This window comes from Oryctolagus cuniculus, chromosome 7, assembly GCF_964237555.1.
Source record: "Oryctolagus cuniculus chromosome 7, mOryCun1.1, whole genome shotgun sequence".
In the NCBI taxonomy this organism is placed as follows: Eukaryota; Metazoa; Chordata; class Mammalia; order Lagomorpha; family Leporidae; genus Oryctolagus; species Oryctolagus cuniculus.
In genome coordinates, this window is record NC_091438.1 from 66,927,942 (window position 1) to 66,945,938 (window position 17,997).

General features: G+C 37.3%; 1 long non-coding RNA gene across 2 annotated transcripts in view; it reads left to right on the forward strand.

The window, feature by feature from the left end:
* Positions 1–17,997, forward strand: part of LOC103350106 (uncharacterized) — a 207,724-nt gene that overhangs the window by 103,395 nt on the left and 86,332 nt on the right. The window lies entirely within an intron of this gene.

Consider the following 17,997-nt stretch of genomic DNA (forward strand, 5'->3'; position numbering starts at 1 on the left):
TTTTTCCATTTAGTTTACTAGACTGTCTTTAAATATTAGATCAGACTTATGTGAACCCTAAAATTACAGTGCATCTTGTTTGTACAAAGGGTACTGAAATATATATAAATTTTAAAACAAAATATTTGGTCATCCCTCGGAGACATTCCAAAATTCCCACAAGATTTAGCCCTTAGGAAATCAAACCACTGTGACAACAAACCAAGGTACTGTTGCTTCAGATGACCCAGTTTTCTTGTGGAGTCATGGCTTCTCCAAATGATGAAAATAGATAATGTCACTTGTCAATTAAAAACACATTTTATGGAATCATATAGAATATCACATCAAAACCTGACATGTTAACTTTGAGGTTCTAGTGATCTAAACTGTTTTTTTCTAAATGAAGAAAAAATATTCTTTGGGACAGAGTGACTGTGAAAAATCTACCATAAAACATATATCCCTTCTGTTCATAGAGAGTAAAGAACAATAGTTCTAAATTGTGTTTTTCCATTGACCTCCCTATTGTTGCTGTGGATTCGTTCTGAGAGGAGGAGCGTGGTGGGGGCAAGAGGTGCAGAGTCACCACACAGACCCCAGCAGCCGGGTGAAAGCAGACCAGAGGCAAGCAGCCTGCAGACTCATTTATTTCAGTTGGTACAGCAACTTAAATAGCCAAGGCAGCCAATCCGGTCAAGGGGCGGTCTATGCCCTAACCAATCATAGCCTGTTGCCAGGCAGTTTCCGTTGCCAGCTGCCATCTTGGCATGGCCATCTCATTCCACCACACTCTATAATTTATAATAATTTACAATGTGAGCATTTGTTAAGTGTGTAATAGTTGATCCTGTGCTAATTCTTTTCATGTATTACTTAATTTTCCAAACAAACCATTGAGTTGCACATGATATTTATTTCTTGTTTAGATATGAGAGTACTGAAGGTCAGAGAATGAATTACTTAGCTATGAATGTGCCTAGATTGTATTTTTTTAAAGCTTCATTTTCTTTTTCTTTTTTTAAAGATTTATTTATTTGAATGTCAGAGTTACACAGATAGCAGAGAGGCAGAAAGAGAGAGAAAGAGAGAGAGAAAGAAAGAGAGAGAGAGAGGGAGAGGTCTTCCATCCAATAGTTCACTCCCCAGTTGGCCACTTGGCCAGAGCTGTGCTGACCCAAAGCCAGGAGCCAGGAGCCAGGAGTTAGGAGCCAGGAGTTTCTTCTGGGTCTCCAAAGCGGGTGCAGGGGCCCAAGGACTTGGGCCATCTTTTGCTGCTTTCCCAGGACACAGTAGAGAGCTGGATTGGAAGTGAAGCAGCCGGGTTTCAAACCAGCGCCTATATGGCATGCCAGCACTTCAGGCCAGGGTGTTAATCCCCGCGGAGATTATATATTATACATGTAATTCTTAACTTCATTTTCTTTGAGTCTAACCATTTTTCTAAATTGTTTCCCAATAACTTAATTTATTTAGGTTAGGTACAGAATAAATGTAGTGATACACAACTTTTCACCATTCAGATTAATGGGACCAAATTTAAAAAGCAGAGCTTGAACTCAGGAAGTTCTCAAAAACTAATGGAAAGGCCGGTGCCACGGCTCAATAGGCTAATCCTCCGCCTGCGGCGCCGGCACCCCAGGTTCTAGTCCCGGTCGGGGCACTGGATTCTGTCCTGGTTGCTCCTCTTCCAGTCCGGCTCTCTGCTGTTGCCTGGGAAGGCAGTGGAGGATGGCCCAGGTCCTTGGGCCCTGCACCCGCATGGGAGACCAGGAGGAAACACCTGGCTCCTGGCTTCGGATCAGCGCAGTGCACCGGCCAGTGGATACCAGCCACTTGGGGGGTGAACCAACGAAAAGGAAGACCTTTCTCTCTGTCTCTCTCACTGTCTAACTCTGCCTGTCCAAAAAAAAAAAAAAAAAAAAAAAATCAAAACAACAAAGAATTCAACTTGAAAAGGCCCCCACTAATTAATGTGAGATAATTTGAGCATCAAAAATTATAATTACATCAATGGACGATAAATGAAAAGTATCACAGAACATTTTATACTGCTAAATGAAAGGGAGGAAGGAAAGCAAGGAAAACTTTCTTACTCAAGGTAATATTCGATTGGATCCCAGATTAAATCTTAAATGCCCTTAAAGACATAATTTTGAAAGCAGGGAAATTTTTTTTTTATTTTGACAGGCAGAGTTAGACAGTGAGAGAGAGAGAGAGACAGAGAAGAAGGTCTTCCTTCCATTAGTTCACCCCCCAAATGGCCGCTACAGCCGGAGTGCTGCACCTTTCCGAAGCCAGGAACCACGTTCTTCCTCCTGGTCTCCCATGCGGGTGCAGGGCCCAAGCACTTGGCCCATTCTCCACTGCCTTCCCTGGCCACAGCAGAGAGCTGGACTGGAAGAGGAGCAACCGGGACTAGAACCTGGCGCCCATATAGAATGCTGGGCACTGCAGGTGGAGGATTAACCAAGTGAGCCACAGCACTGGTCTGAAAGCAGGGAAATTTGAATATAAAATATATATTAGATAATAGTAATCAATGTTAAAAGCCTCCAATGTGATCATATTATCAATACATAGAAAAATGTTTACTTTCTTAACAGATGCATGCTGAAATATTTAGGTGTGTTTACCTTACTTTTTTTTTTTTAAGGTTTATTTATATATTTGAAAGTCAGAGTTACAGAGACAAAGAAAAGAGAGAGAGAGAAAGAGATCTTCAGTCTGTTGGTTTACTCCCCATGGCCGTTTGCTGGATCAGACCAAAGCCAGGAGCCAGGAGCTTCTTCCAAGTCTCCCATGTGGGTGCAGGGGCCCAAGCACTTGGGCCTTCATCTACTGCTTTCCCAGGCCCATTAGCAGGGAGCTGGATTGGAATTAGAACAGCAGGGACTTGAACCAGAGCCCATATGGGATGCAAGCACTTCAGGCAGCAGTTTAACCTGCCATGCCACTGCATCGGCTCCACCTTGCTTTTTTTTTTTTTTTTAATTTTTATTTATGTATTTGTAAGGCAGAGTTACAGAGAGGCAGAAACAAAGAGAGAGAAAGAGAGAGAGGACTTCCATCCACTGGTTCACTCCCCAAATGGCTGCAATGGCCAGAGCTGGGCCAATCCCAAGCCAGGACCCAGGAGTTTCTTCCACATTTCCCACGTGTGTGCAGGAACCCAAGCACTTGGGCCAGCTTCCACTGCACTTGGGCCATTTTCCACTGCTTTCCCACGTGCATTAGCAGGAAGCTGGATTGGAAGTGGAGCAGCCAGGACTTGAAGGAGCACTATATGGGATGTGGCACTGCAGGTGGCGGCTTTACCTTTTATGCCACAGCTCTGGTACCTTACTTTTGAAGGGTTCAAAAGCAGATACATGCAGGAAAAAATAGATGAGTGTTCATTATATTGTTTTATTCAAGTCTTCTGTGGACTTAAAATTTTGTAAAAATAAGAAAAAGTTAAGGAAAAATTAGAACAACTCATTTTTATAATCGATTTCATTAACTTATTTGACTATTAATGATCTAAAATAATAACTGAAGTTTTGTGCTGGTCTAATTAGTAAAACCTTTTCTCCACTCAGTAATCTGTTGCTTTTGTAACAATTTTCTTTTTTTTTTTTCCATTTTCCCCTTCTTTCTTCCACTCTCTTCACCTCTCCTCTTGTTCATTTTTATAGGAATAAATGTAGACAAACTCACTGGTTCACAGCAACACAATTCCAGGCTCTCTTACTTATTTTCAGAAGAATGTAGAGAATTTTTTACTTTCCTAGTCAATGAGGCTGATGCAAGGTAATATTAAGTCTGGTGTTTGGCTAGGAAAATGTAGAGTTCTCTTAAATAAGTACTTATAATTAGCAGATGGAAACTTAACAGTTTCCTAGGTTGATCAAGGAACAGACTATTTACTATTTAGGGTTTTATTTCCTATAAAGCCACAGTAAGCTTTTGGAAGAGTCCTAGTAAGATAAACACACGTATTAATTTAAAAAATTAAGTTTCATTCTGGCTTAATTTTCCTAGGTTTGTGGTTTAAAAACTTATACTAAAGCAGTAATTACTATCACTTATTGAATGTCAATTACAGGTCCAAAAACCTTTATATACATAATCAAAAAAAATTTTCTACCCAATGTTAAGTATTATCCCCATACTCATAAATGACTCAGAGATATTAGGTGTCTTTCTCAGGTCCCTACAATTTGCTTAGTGTTCAAGTTAGGCCACATAGTCTGTCTTTCTACAAAGTCCTTTCCCTATCTACTACTCTAAACTGACTCCTTAATGAGATAAAGCAGTCCATGTGCTCTAAAATGCATGGTTTATAAGAATAAAAATTATGCCTTCATATATGTGTGCACAGATTCGTATCTAATATCTAGTGATATCAGGTAAATTTAAAAGGTGAATCTTTATTCAAATCTCATTTGCTTTACACAGGTAAGTAACTACAGGGTACTGAAAAGATGACAAAACATGACTCCCTCCTTTAATAAAAACCTTTAAAAAGATTGGAGTGTTTTAGAAGTTTGAGGATACCCATTGCAAAAATGGCTTCCTAACCAGCACCATTCATTTTTTTACTATTGGATCTGTGTAATACATAAAGGGAAAAAATTGTCCAGCTAAAGACTATTATTTCCCAATCCACTTTTTTCATCAAGAAATTGTCAGGAGTTCTTACCATTGGAAAACAAGCAAAGTTGATGTGTTTTACTTTTAGGACATAGATTTTAAAAAGTCAACATGTGTTTTTCATGGCCCTTTCATCTCATAAAACTGAGATGACAGAGTCATGAGATGAGACAAGCCTAGGGTCACGAGTCACTATGGGGAGGAAAGCTATCACAAATCAGGAGCATTTATCCATTCTGTTACATAAGTTAAAAATAACCTATTGGATTATGCTATCAAAATTTAAAAATTTGTTTGCTACAGCAATTAGTGCTACCTCAAATAACATTTATTTGCTACAGCAATTAGTGTTACCTCAGATAATACACATGTAATAATTATCACATTGAAGTCAAACCCTATTATAACACATGTGACATTGGTTTAACATTTTGTGTGAAGTGGAAAGAAAGGAGATTGAAAATATGGAGACTAGTATGTGAATTGATTTGAGATGTGTTATTAAGTCTTTCCCACCCTAAGGTCTAGGCCTCTGTTTACTTGTTCTTTCTTCTGTTCATTTGATGGCCGCTGGTTTTCATATACTGCTTGGAGACTGTTTTTGTCATTTGTCTTATTGATGATTGTATCAGCAGATCTGTTTATTAATAGTATTAATATTAAACTCTATTCAGGGAGTGGAGAAAGCCTTCTTTAAAGTAGAGGATAGTTATGTTAATGCTATAGTGGATCAGAATTATTTCCATATTAGAATGTTTACAATATAATTGTCCAGTGGGGGTATATTGGAATGATGAGCCTTAAGGGAGGCTGTTTGTGTGTGTTTAGATATTCATGCAATAAAATTTAAGAAACAAGAAGTGAGAAGTTCAGGGGAGTCAGATTGCCTGGACTCAAATTTTGAGTCCTTTACTAATGTTTCCATATCCTTACAAAAGTATTTTAAATGATCTATCTCCATTCTGTTGTGAGAAATTAGAAGGGTTGATAAGCAGTTAGGAACGACCCCTGCTGGAATATGGTATCTAGTGTTTGAAACCTGCCATCAGTTGATTAGACAAAAGACATTGCCCTGGGTTGGTCTTGTGGAGTAGTAGGTATAGCCTCCACCTGTGACATTGGCATCCGATATGGGCGCTGGTTTGTGTCTGGGCTGCTCACTTCTGAGATAGCTCCCTGCTAAAGGCCTGGGAAAGCAGCAGAAGATGGTTCAAGTTCTTGGGGCCCCGCCACCCACATGGAATACCTAGAAGAAGAGCCTGGCTGCTGCCTTCGGCCTGGCACAGCCCTGGGCCATTGCGGCCATTTGGGAAGTAAACAGTGGAAGAAGGCCTCTCTGTCTGTCTCTCCCTCTCTCTCTCTCTTTAGCTGAGTTTCAAATAAATTGATAAATCTTAAAAAAAAAAAAAAAGAAAAGAAAAGAAAAAAAAAGAAGAAAATTTTTAAAAAAGGTGCCTCAAGAAAATGAAAAGATTGACAGGGAACACAGTGAGTTCCATACCCATAGGTAATCATATGAGAAACTGGAATCTGGCATCATACCAGAACACACCACAAAGCATCATGCCTCAAATGCCTAGCAAATGATCTGGTCGGCATAGTCTATCTAAATATTGGTCAGGTCAACAATATTTTTCAACTGCCAGATCTCCCAAGTGGTCAACATAGTACTATTGGTTAACAGAAAAAAGCAAAGCAGATCTCAGTCTTATTGAAGAAGAATTATGTCTTATTATGTATTATTATTAATTCATATGCACCCCTATATAAGCTGCCAATACCCAGAACTTAATGGACCCCTCCCTTGGAACCATCCTGGCAACCTCTGTTTGCCTAACCAATGAATTTTATATGGTAAGTTTTCAATAAGTGTTATTGTTCCTCTTTCTTCCTACTATTGTTATTGTGATTCTTAATTTTACTAGTGTTTTCACTATTATTTTTAGTGCTTATAAATTCCAGTTGTTCATACCTCAACCACATGCTATTGTATACATATGAGAACTAATTCAAATATTTGTGTAAAAATCTTGATCTTGGTTAGGAGTTTGTATTTGAGAGCACTTCTATTTTGGTCTTTTTTTCTGCCATACCTTTCTATAATTATATGCATTAGTAACTTCACAAATAAAACCAGTTTTGGAATATATTTTGGTGTATTATAACAAATTATAATTTAAAAAAAAACTATAAAAGGAGCTAAAGTATTTGTTCTGGAGGTTTTGAGTGCCAGTATTTATTTGATAATTTCACTAGCTTTTTGTTCCTATGTGAATCAATTTAATAATGTATATAGTTCCTAAAAAGTATGTATTATACATATATATGTATATAAAATAATATCTAGTATAGGCCCTTATTAAACAAACTCATGAAATGTGATATAAATTTTGTAAAAAGTTGGGTGGGTTTTCTGTGAGACAGAGCTTAATGTATGGAGTGTTTATTAGAGAATGCCTTTGAATCAAAACCTGGAAAAGGCAGGGGAGAGCGGGAAGCAGGTGTAGGCAGAAGTCAAGCTGTATTACTGGCCTGAGAGTCAGCTTTAATTGTGATGTTCCCAGGCTAAAATGGCCCTTCAGATCATCCCATCCTGGAAAGCTTGGCTCTATACCTTCGTTTCCCTTGTCATTGGATGTGGGGGTAGTTCATGCCCTTGAGGGGAGGAATCTCTCCAGGTGCTTGCTGTTAAAGGTCTTTTATAGACAGCACTCAACAACAACAGTGCAGAGTCCTTCCTTGAAGGATAATTTCAGTGATATGTCGCCAAGCCCATCAGAGATTCTGCTTATAATCATTTCTTTTTTATTGTTACTTTAAGAAGAATAATTTTAAAAAGTCAATGTTTATACCATTTTAATAACTATGTACATTTTAATAACCATAGATTTTTTTCTTAACCACTTATGTAATTTTTGTTTTCCATTTTAACATATTAATACTTTCCTTGGGTTTTACTTTGAAGTTGTTTTTCTGAGTAAGTTGAATATTTAGTTAACTTATTATAATTATATTTTTTTGCTTCCAAGTACAGATTTGCTTACCACACACTCTAGTATGTACTTAAAAATTTAGAAAATTTCACATTAGAAATTCAAAGTTCCAGGCCGGCGCCACGGCTCACTAGGCTAATCCTCCGCCTTGCAGCACCAGCATACCGGGTTCTAGTCCTGGTCGGGGCGCCGGATTCTGTCCCGGTTGCCCCTCTTCCAGGCCAGCTCTCTGCTGTGGCCAGGGAGTGCAGTGGAGGATGGCCCAAGTGCTTGGGCCCTGCACCCCATGGAAGACCAGAAGCACCTGGCTCCTGCCATCAGATCACCGTGGTGCACCGGCCACAGCACGCCAGCCGTGGCAGCCATTGGAGGGTGAACCAACGGCAAAGGAAGACCTTTCTCTCTGTCTCTCTCTCACTGTCCACTATGCCTGTCAAAAAAAAAAAAAAAAGAAAAAAGAAAAAAGAAATTCAAAGTTCCATCTTCTCTTCATAAACTGTAAAATTTTGGTATCTGAAAGACAGAGAGAGACAGACAGAGAACTCTTCCGTGCACTGATTCACTCCCTAAATGGCTTCCATAGCCAGGATTGGACCAGGCTGCAGCCTTGAGCCCAGAACTCAGAATCTCCCACATGGGTAGCAGAGGGCCAGGTATTTGAACCATCACTTACTGCTTCTCAGGGTGTACATTAACAGGAAGCTGGAATTCAAAGCAGAACCAGGACTAGAACCAAGCCACTCTGATATGGTATGCAAGCATTCCAGGTGGCATGTTATCCACTATACTCCCCCCACACCAATGGCCAGCAATCTTTGAAATTCTATGAGTACCTGTCCTTAAACTTATCACATGCCAACATGAACATATATTTCTTTAATTATCAAAGTACAGTTAATGTAGCCTTTCTCAGACACAATAGCGACTTTAAAATATTTAAATATCCCCTCTGCAAGATACTTGACTCTGCTGTACAAATGAGATCATAGAACAATGACTGCAGTAGCCTTCTTCTAGCTAATCCTGATACTTTGAAGTCTATTCCATATATAACTGTGAAGTGATCATTTGCAAAGCTGTGTTAGATTGTATTAGTTCTCTGCTTAAAACTCACCATTGGTATTCCAACTGCCATAGAATAAAATTTAAACGCCTTCCGTGACTATATTGCCCAAGACTCTGTGGACTAAATACTTAAACTCTTCAAACAACATCTATCATTCTTCCTCTCCCTCTCTCTGTGTTTGTCTTATACTTGGCTTATTGTTTCTGAAAGAAAACCATCTCTCTCCCCCTTCAAATATTTGGAAATTTCTAGAATTTCTTCTTTAACATCTTTAAGGGTTTATTCCTTCATTTCAAATGCCTGCTCTTTAGAAATGCCTTCTTTTGCTTATTGTTGAATGGTCTTCAAAAAGTTCATGGGAAATGAATATTATGAAAAAAATCATTACCTGGATTTAAATTGTTTCGCAGCAACATAAACTTATCGTTTAACTTCATTTTTCTCTAAATTTTATGAAGTACCCTCATATCCAAAATTGCAACACTACCTGATTTCCTGAACCTCTTCTATGTTCTCAGAGTGCTGATAAGTATGTGACACTTTTTAGTTGTTTGTACACTCACTTCTCTAATTTGATGGAATGTGTCTCCAGTATGGCAAGGAAGAGTATACACACACACACACCCCAATTTTATATATATATGAAATATGTATATTTTATATATATAAATTTATATATAAAATGTATATATAATATATAAAGTTATATATATATATCTCATTTCTGCTATATTTAAAATATTCCTGCACATAGTAGGTACTCAGCAAATTTGTTGAAGGCTATTTGATTTGTATTCAATTGTATTAATTTGATGCCTTCAAGTAACTTCAGTGCTCATCACTAATACTTATAGTTTATTTATGTTTTTATCATGTGAATTATATCATTGATTCTTTTTCTTTTCCAAAAAGAGTGCTTGGCTGCAATATTTTCCAAGTCCTTACAACCTAGGAATGTCTTCTGTTACTTTCATATTAGAATAATAAATTTGTTGATGTGGAATTTCCAGGTCTAAACTTTTTCCATTGAAATCCTGTAGACATTCTGTGTTGCCCTCTGGCATTCAGTTACACAGAAGAGAAACTTGAAGACAGCTTGACTTTTTGTTCTTTCATAGGTAACTTTTGTTTCTCATTGTAGGGGTGCTAATACTTCATTTTGAGTCATTTTTTTCCATTTATTTTTCTGAGTTCATGAAGCAGGTCCTTTTGACTCATAGACTTGAATAATATTTATTCTCAGAAAATTTTTTCTAATATTTGGTTATTGCTTGCTCTCAGTTATTCATATTTTGTGCCAAGTTTGCCTCATATGTCTCATGCTTTTTAGCTCTAATCTGTCCTCCGTAGTACCTTTTCTTTTATAGCTTTTAAAGACAATTACATTGAGGAAACCATCGATTCAGTTTCTACAGTCTTAATTCTGCTTATTTTGTCTCCATTTGGACATTGCTTTAACTATTAATTTTTAATTCCCTTTCACACTTCATTTTTTAGCCAATTTCACTTTCATTCTTTGTCTAAATTAGCTTTTTCTTTATGAATCCCAATGTTTCTTCCAAAGGGGCATATTTTCTACAAATTTATCAGTGGGATAAATGATTTCTGGAGTATTTATTTCCTATAAATTATTATACTTTTAGAAATATGTGGAGCTGGTTTTGTGCCTCTGTGGATTAAGCCTCCCCCTGGGATCTGGCATCCCTTATGAGTACCACTTTGAGTGACTGCACCACTTCCTATCAAGTTCCCTGCTAATGTGCCTGGGAAAGCAGCAGAAGATGCACCAAGTATTCAGGCCTCCGACACCCATGTGAGAGTCCCAGATAGAATTTCGGGTTCTGGCTTTGGCCTGACCCAACTCTGGCCATTTCATCTGTTTGGGAGTGAACCAGCTCTCTCTCCCCTCCCCCCCTTTTTTTCCTCTGTCTCTCTCTCATTCTGTGCCTTTTTCAAATAAATAAATTTTACAAATCTTTTAAAAATTGATTTTATTTGCAATATTTAGGATAATGTTTTTTCCATTGGACTATAAAAACTTTGACAAGGCCTTGATTTTTTTGTTTGGTTTGGTACAGACTTATACAGACTTAGAGAAAGGTATGTCTAGAAAGATAGGTTCCAGTATGTAGTCAAGGTAAGTGTGACTTTAGAGTCAGTTTCCATGTCCTCATACTAGAATGTTTTTTTTTTGTTCTTTCCTTTTCAGTACACCAGCTGTAGGGCAAGTTGACAGGCATATATTGCACTTTACATATAAATTTGTACCATGGACTTTTCTAGGTGGTTTTTCTATACTGAAAGGTTTTTCTGTCCTTCAATAAACATTTAATCACTTACCTAAATATAACTTCAGGTAGAAACATAGTTCTTTGTATAAATGTAGTATTTAAAAAATGCATCAAATGTAGATTTTTTTTCCTGACATTAATACATTTCTCCCTATTAATACATTTTCTCATTTAAAGTTATAGCCAATTGCTTAAGACAATAATGTGGGAGCTGTCACAGATTCTTCTCTTAACTTCACACTTAATCTATGTTCATGTCGATTCATTCTATCAGAGTTCCCTTATCTTTGTTTCTTGGCCCACATTTTCTCTAATGCTTTTTTTGTCTCTGTCTTATAAACACTTTTTTTTTTCACTGAGGTTTATACACACATCAAGATAAAGAACTTAACTCTTTTAATGACTTTATCTGGACTGTATTTACAAAAAGGGATGCAAACTCTGATTTGTTCAGAAGATAATTTCCATATGCCAGAGTGGACAAATTATTTTTTTTTCCATTGCAAGCATGGTAGCATAGCCTTGATTCCCAGATTTAAGAGCATCCTGAGGGTGAAGTAAAATCTTAACTTCTTTTTTTGATAATTGTTTTGTTCTCATTTAGAATTTATAGCATAGAGCTAGAATGCGATTCTTAGCCTACTTCTACTAGTTGATTAACTTGTCCCTGGAATTCAGTATATAGTTTATTTCCTTCTATCTCTTGATTTTTGTGAAATAATAAGACTATGCATGTTATTATCTGCCCCAAATTCCTGGCACCAAGGTTCTAAGACCCTTGTAATTTCCAAAACAAAAGGGGTGCTGGGAGCATCTTTTGTTCCAATGTTTGATCTTTTTCCCATTTCTGGTTCTCAAGGCTGAGCTCCTAATATCCTTGTAGCTAGAACTGCAAGAATAATCTTTTGTCTAGCATATGGACTTTGACTCCCAATTTCTGACTAACTCTCATGTAATTTCCTAGGTGACAGCAACTTCTTTTGTTCTTTGGAAGTGACTCTTGATGAGCTCCTGAATGGAGCTGATCACTAAAAAGCAGCAGCAGCCATGATTATAAGCTTGGAGCTTTCACCTGCACCCCCAGTTCTCTGGGATGGTGATATGTCTCAGTTGCACAGACAGAGGCTTCTGCACTTACCACTTTGAAGACTCATTCCAAGAGTTCTTCATTTGGCTGTTAATCTTTTATTATACCCCGTATAAATAAACTGATAAATATAAGTAGTGCTTTCCTGAGTCCTGTACACTATTGTTGGAAATTAATTGAATCCAAGGAGGAGTATTGGAATCCCCCTGTGTACACTGGAGAAGTGCTTAGTGTATGGGGGAACACCCCATTCATCTGTTGTGAAAAGTGTTAAGAGACACTTACAACCTCTTTTGAGTGACTTTGTTAAGAGAATGGAGTAGTAAAAATACTTTAGATTTTTTTATATATTTTACATAGGACTACTTCAGTTCATTTTTATGCTCTTCATATACATCTTAGTGTTATTTTCTGGATTGTAGTTCAGGGTGTACATATCAGTAGCCATAATGTCCTTATCTTACTTTGTCTCGACATTGTAACTCTATGTATGGAAACTATTCTAAACTTAAATTTTCTATTCTAGGGTTTACACTTCTATTTTAATTTCCCTAAAATTTGTTATAAATACAGTGCGTTATGGTAGAAGAAGTCAACCTGGATTTGTTTAATTGCATTTATACATATGCTTAATACCCTTTCGATATTTATAAAAAAATTACTCTTTAATTTTTAATATGACAATTTTGCTTAAGCATAATATACAAATCCTCTGACTATACAATTATTGCTGTTTTGTGAATTCTCTTTTCAAGTTCATGACATATTTTTTCTTTAAATTTAACTGCTGCTTGCAATATTCATAAATATTGATAAATGGCATGGGTAATATAATTTTAGTAAGAAAGCATTCTTTCATAAATGAATTGAACTTTTTTATTTGAAATTGATCAAATAATTTTCTGTCCACTTAGTTGTATCCAGAATACCCATCTAACTTTTCCATGTCTGCTAAAGCTTTGTAAACCTCAGGAAATGTGGTAAAAATAAGCTTTACTATTATAGCTTATTTATATATATGCTTAGATATACTAAATAATAGTATACTGTACTATAGTATTTTGCAGCAAATGTAGAAATTTCCAATAAAATGACAACTATTATCCTGTCACAAAATGTAGATTTTTAAGATATTACAAACAATCTGAAAGATAAGATGTGAGAAGAAATCTCATGCCTTTTCCTTTTATTATCTACTAACTTACCCAGTCATATGCAGTGGGTAGTAATTACTGGACTGACTATTATCAGAGATAAGAATTTCATAACCAATGAGAGAATTCGATTATGAAACCATATGGTATGTATATTATAAAGTAACCTGTTCCATTTTTTTCAGTTGCTATTACTGCTTTTGATGCAACTACAGGAAATAAAAAGGCTACTGGAATGCAGACCAGGGAAATGTGTTCCCAGAAGGCTTTGTAAAAAAAAAAGTTGGAATCCCTGAGTGGAAACAGATTTTAAAAAAAAATCAGCTTTCTGTTCTCTATAGCTAAGATAAATTTATTAAAAAATGATATGCATTTACACATTTTCTCACATTATTGTAGTTGTTTTTTTATTAAATGTGTTAGAGAAAAAGGATTACTGACACAGAAGTGGGAATGTGGTACCTGGTGTTCAATGTGAAAAACAGCAGCAGCATGACAGTATCACAGTGTGACACTCAAGACTGGACTGTTTAGTTATATTGTTCTTGAGGTTCACAATGTTCATTTCTATTTGCCTTTTTAAAAGCAAAACATTTTCTAGTCCTTTTAGCTATCTATCACTGTGTAACAAACTACTCCAAAATATAATGACTTAAAATAATAACCATTTCATATGTGCAGGGTTCTGTGGGTCAGGAATTCAGATATGGCACTGCAGGGAATGTTTGTTTCTCTTCCCTGCGACATCTGCTGGAGTTTCAAGATCCATGGTGTTTTTCTTCCTCACATGTTTCAGCTTCAGCTGGGAAGGCTTGAAAAGCAAGGGGTGTCCAGAACAGTTCATCTAGGGTCTTATGTCTAGCATTTCTTGTCTCTGTCTCTGTGCTGGCCATCAACTGAGTTTCTTGATTCACCTCCAGATAGTTTCAAGGTTTCTTTCTTCCCACATGGCCTCTTCATGATCCACATTTTCTTTTCAGCAGGGTAGCTGAACTTCTTACATGGAAGCTCAGCATGAGTGCAAAAGCAGAAGCAGAGTCTAAGGTCTAGGCAAGAAAGTGGTACAGCATTCGTTTCACTGTATTCTATCAGTTAAAGCAACAGAAAATCATAGATTCCAAATTTAAAGGGAGGGAACTGCAAAAGACTCTGAATAACAGGAGATATTTCTTTGCTTTTTCTTGTTCTGTTTTTGTTTTGTTTTTTGATTGGGGGAATCATCAAAAGAGTAATCTCCCAGACTTCATCTTTGTGCCCTTAATAACCCACAATCCAAGCACAACAAAAATACACTCTCCAAGATATGCAGTGTCTCATCTGATATTGGCATCAGACTCAGTTCTATATTCCAAGATTTTTGTCCTCCAAAGCAGACCCAGGTGTAGATGAATAGCCTTTGCATGCTTTTTCTCATTCTGAATTAAAGAGACAAGTTATCCTTCAGTATTACCAATATACAATGAGATGTTTGGGACAAGAAAATTACAATATTCATTCCCATTTTAAAAGGGAAGAAATAAGACTAAAAGTGTGGTTGAATTAAGATGATAGTAGACACTACCGGTGGCTCTTTGAGATTACCATTACTGAGTCCATGTTTCCATCTTTAAACTGCTAAGAATATTGACTCTTAGCTAGTTAACACTTTTGATCCGATGCCTCTGCTCAGACAGTACAACATGTATGAGAGTCAATAGATCTCATGGTCATGTGTTTTTGGGAAATTTGTGCTGCCTTTTCCTGAAACCCTAAGCTTTATGATTTAAGATTCAGTTTCTTATGAGGATACTTCTTTCTACCAGGGAATATAAAAAGTGACCGACTATGCTTAAAACTATGGATTCTGCCTGTTGACTTTGGACTCCTGTTGTAGATAGTTTAGAGAAGACAAAAAAGAATTATTGCTGCCAGGAATACTTGAAATTGGTCATCATGGAGAAGCAAAATTGTGGCAACCTAACAGGGACAGGGAAGGATGCAGTTGGCACACAGACCATCCACCTTGCATCTGTTCCCAGTTTTATCTGTAAAAACGATCACTGTAGCAACTACAACCTGGAAAGGGATAATCAGAGCCAAAAGTCCCTCAGAAAGTGTGGAGAGTCTGTCACTGTGGTATATGCTACTATTGTAACTCCCCTTTTCTGCTTCCCTCATTTCCTTTTCTCCTGTGAAGATGCCCCTGATAAATCACTTCTATAAGAATCTCATTCTCAGTCTGAGGGAATACAGTCCAAGAGGCAGACAAATGTTGGGCTTATTCAACTAATACTTTATATAAATCACTAGAAATCCTCAAACCTGTTTTATCCTATTTAGTTTAAGAATGCAGTTTTCTCACATTGTTTGTGTGCAGTTTAAATAAATTAATTCAGGGTCTGGCATTGTGGCGCAGCTTGATTAAGCTGCCATCTGCAAGGCCAACAGCAAATATGAGTGCTAATTTTTGTCGCACCTGCCCTACTGCCAGTCTAGCTCCTGGCTAATGCACCTGGGAAAGAAGCAGACAACAGCCCAAGTGCTTGAGCCTCTGACACCCACGTGGGAGGCCTGGACGAAGGTTCTGGCTTCTGGCTTTGACCTGGCTCAGTCCTGGTTGTTGCAGACACTTGAGGAGTAAACCAGGAGATGGAAGACCTTTCTCTCTCTCTTTCTCTACCCTTCATTCTGTAACTCTAATTTTCAAATAAATAAAATAAATCTTAACAAAATAAATAATTCAAATGATTGCTTAGCAATGGGGCATATTTGAAGCAATAGTACACAGAATAGTTTTCAAACAGTAGAATTTTAATATTACTCCTTTTTTCTTCTCCCTTTCTCATACTTTGGATTATGTTGTTTTGGAGGCTTATATCCCAGCATTAATTTCATGTAGAATCATTTCTACAAGAAAATGTACTGAAGTTGATTTATTTTCTATATCCAAAACATTGAATAACAGAAGGAAACTAGATGCATTTGAGAAATATAATTGTCATATATTGTTACTGTTGATGTAATCTGATTATTCATCAGGTTATCCTAAAAGACATACCATACCTTTTTGATAATTTGAGCTCTAATGCATTTATTTTTATTTTAAGATATATTTACTTATTTATTTAAGAAGCAAAATGATAGAGGGAGAAGAAGAAAGGTCTTCCATCCACTGGTTCACTCCTCAAATGGCTTCAACTGCTAGGGCTGGGATGGGAGAAAGCCAGGATCCAGGAGCTTCTTCCAGGTCTCCCATATGGTGTAGGGGCCCAAGCACTTGGGACAACTTCCACTGCTTTCCCAAGCCATTAGTAGAGAGGTGGATTGGAAGAGGAGCAACCAGGACATGAACTGGTGCCCATATGGGATGCCAGTGCCGCAGGTGGAGGCTTAGCCTACTGCCACAGTGCCAGCCCAGCTCTAATGTATTTGTTAAAATAAAATTCTTCACATTGGTTATATATAGCATTTGTATTTGAAACCCATGTATGTCATTGCTAGCATACATTTCAAATATGTTTGGAGATTTTATAGATTATCTTGCTTACTGAATCCTGTGACTTCCTTTTTTGACTTTCTTTTACATTATTTTATTTTATTTTAGATGTCTGAGCATGAATGTATCTACCATTGAAATATATCTGTCAAAGACGACTCATACTTTATTATTATTAAAAAAGATTTATTTACTTGAAATAAAGCTACAGAGAGGCAGAGGCAGAAAGAGAAAGAAAGAGAGAGAGAGAGAGGTCTTCCATTCACTGGTTCACTCCCCAAATGACCACAATGCCAGAACTAGGCTGATCCGAAGCCAGGAGCCAAGAGCTTCTTCCAGGTTTACCACATGGGTACAGGAGCCTAAAGACTTGGGCTGGATTGAGAGTACAGCAGCCAGGACTCGAACTGGCACCCATATGGGATGCCAGCACTGCAGGGGGTGGCTTTACCTGCTACACCACAGCACCAGCCCCAAGACTCATACTTTAAAGCCGAACTGCCTTTTTATTACTGAAAAACTTGAAAATAATGATTTAATACGTGTCCCATATAAAATTTTATTACTAAGTAGTTTTTGGAAATAATTGACTTTTTATATTAGTCTAAAATCAAGACAAAAATAAAAACATGAATCTCTAGCTAAATAATGGAAATGTGACATAACTATTCAGTCTACACCTACCACATGGCAAATTAGGACAAACTTTTATACTAATTAATTTAGGCTTTACTCCTACATTCCAGATTAATAAAAATATTTTTTAAAGAAATGTAACTCTTGCAGTTATAGTACGCTGAGTGAATCACAAGCCACTACAAATATAGTCATTTATATCCAATGGCCAGTTTTTCCTAATAGCCAAGCCAGTTCTTGGGATTGTCATTCAGTTCTTTTGGATGCTATAGAAATCTTAATATTAAACCATCACTTTAAGGCTGCAAATAGAAATACTGTGGCAAAGTCTTCTTTTAGCTACTTCAAAATCTCATGTCATTTACTTCTAGAGAAGTAGCACAAAACACAGAAGAAATTGGTCAATAGTTAATATTTGATGATTAGAGTACAAAGTGTGGGGCTGGCTGTGGCACAGTAGGCTAAGCCGCCACCTGCTGCGCCAGCATCCCATATGGTGCTGGTTTGAGTTGCAGCTGCTCCTCTTCTGATCTCACTCTCTGGTCATAGCCTGGGAAAACAGTAGAAGATGGCCCAAGTTCTTGGGCTCCTGCACCCATGTGGGAGACTTGGAAGAAGATCCTGGCTCCTGGCTTCAGATTGGTCCAGCTGCTGCTGTTCAGGCCATTTGGGGAGTGAGCC